The sequence below is a fragment of the Anastrepha obliqua genome, chromosome 2, assembly GCF_027943255.1.
Source record: "Anastrepha obliqua isolate idAnaObli1 chromosome 2, idAnaObli1_1.0, whole genome shotgun sequence".
In the NCBI taxonomy this organism is placed as follows: domain Eukaryota; kingdom Metazoa; phylum Arthropoda; class Insecta; order Diptera; family Tephritidae; genus Anastrepha; species Anastrepha obliqua.
This window is the reverse complement of record NC_072893.1, coordinates 53,884,025-53,885,726: the sequence shown is the minus strand read 5'-3', so window position 1 is coordinate 53,885,726 and position 1,702 is coordinate 53,884,025. Positions and strand designations below refer to the sequence as shown.

At 35.1% G+C, this 1,702-nt stretch overlaps 1 non-coding gene across 1 annotated transcript; it reads left to right on the top strand.

The window, feature by feature from the left end:
• Nucleotides 1-527: 527 nt before the first annotated feature.
• Trnah-gug (transfer RNA histidin (anticodon GUG)) lies at nucleotides 528-599 on the top strand. Its single transcript has one exon. It is a non-coding gene; the product is annotated as a tRNA-His (tRNA).
• The last annotated feature ends 1,103 nt before the right edge of the window (nucleotides 600-1,702 follow it).

Below are 1,702 nucleotides of genomic sequence, written 5' to 3'. Positions count from 1 at the left end.
GCTTTGGGCCAAAAACGTCATAAAACCAACATATAATCTGGCTATTTAACTCAGCGTTGCTATTAATTAGTTGCACGCAACTGTATATTTACCTACATAAATTCTTAACTACATAAATTTCGTATTTATACAACAAAAACTGCTAATACCTAATATTCGTTTAGTGACGCATCCCAAATCTATTTTTAACTGTCTTATCAGCATATCAACAACAGCGCCACTCTCCATTCCATTAGCGGACTTGCGCAATACAAGAAAAAATTCACGCAGTCGCTAAAGCAGTGTCTGGTCACAGACGGCTAAGCAGTGCTACACTATTGAATAGCAAGCAGCGTTGCTCATGCACGAGCGCACAAACGGTCGTATAAACAAGCAAACTTGTATTAAGAGAAGAGGCGGTAGTGGTTGAGAGAAGTAAATAGAAACAAAAACAACAATGAGTAAATAAATACAAGCAATATGAGGTAGTTTGGCTGGCGTACATGATTTGTTTGTAGTTTGTTCACAGAGGAAATAAGTCTTCTGTAGCCGTGATCGTCTAGTGGTTAGGACCCTACGTTGTGGCCGTAGTAACCCAGGTTCGAATCCTGGTCACGGCAATGCGTACAGCCGTCGCATTGTCACGGAAGAAGACGTTTTTTTTCTATTTTTTTAAGTATTTTTATTAGATACGTATGTTTATATGCATGCATATTACTTTCTAATTACTATGCGCTTATAACTTGTACCGTCAGGTAACCAGTATGCATCGAACACATCGCTTGATTTGTTTTACTAAAGCATATATTGTACAAAAACAAAAAATAAGTTAAAGCGTTAATTCTATGGTTTTGCGTTGTATTTGTTGTTAATATTATATAAAAATGCAGTATTGTATTTGTATTTGCATTGATTTCATTTCCTATCCATCATCAAAAATTAGAGGAAAAAAACCATCCTCAGTGAACTAATCGAATTGCTAATTTTCCATGCACGGGTATATATATGTATATGTATGTATGTATGTATGCCTCTTTATGAGAGACACAGCACCGATTCTCTAACACTTGCCTTTCATGCATTTCAAAATGTTACAGACATCTGTCGGAATTATAATAAATAATTGTGAATATTGTAATAAATGTAAGTAAATAATAAATTAAACATAAAAAATTTAAATAAAAAATAAATTTAAATAAATTATGCTCTAATAAAATTTGGTAGTTTTTCTTTATGTCTTTCTCAACTCATGGAAAGATGTAAATCAATGCGTGCCTTATATTTTCTCTTTCAATTCAGCAGCAACCCCAGAGTTTCATTTAACCTGTTGAAATATCTAAAACTAGCTGACCCGGCGAACGTTGTTCCGCCCTAGAGGCAATAAAAAAGCTAACGCGGCGCTCCTCACGGGCAATTCCTTGTGCTTCTTCAGTCGTTTCATTCATTCGCAATGTTTCGTATCCTTCTTGTATTAAGACTTTGTCGGGAAAGATTCGATCGTCTTGGTCGCGGCATTGATAATGATGATTCAAAGAGAATACAAGTTACTGTGATTATATATTTCTGACAAAATTTATATTATCAAATTTTCGACTTAACCATAGACGAAACTACGTTTAGCTGTCATTTGCGTTTTGTTATTTCATATCAGATGCGTTTTTGTTGTACCACATTTTATAGTGACTTCACGGAAATGCGTTCGAATGGAAATGCGTCCGTCTCC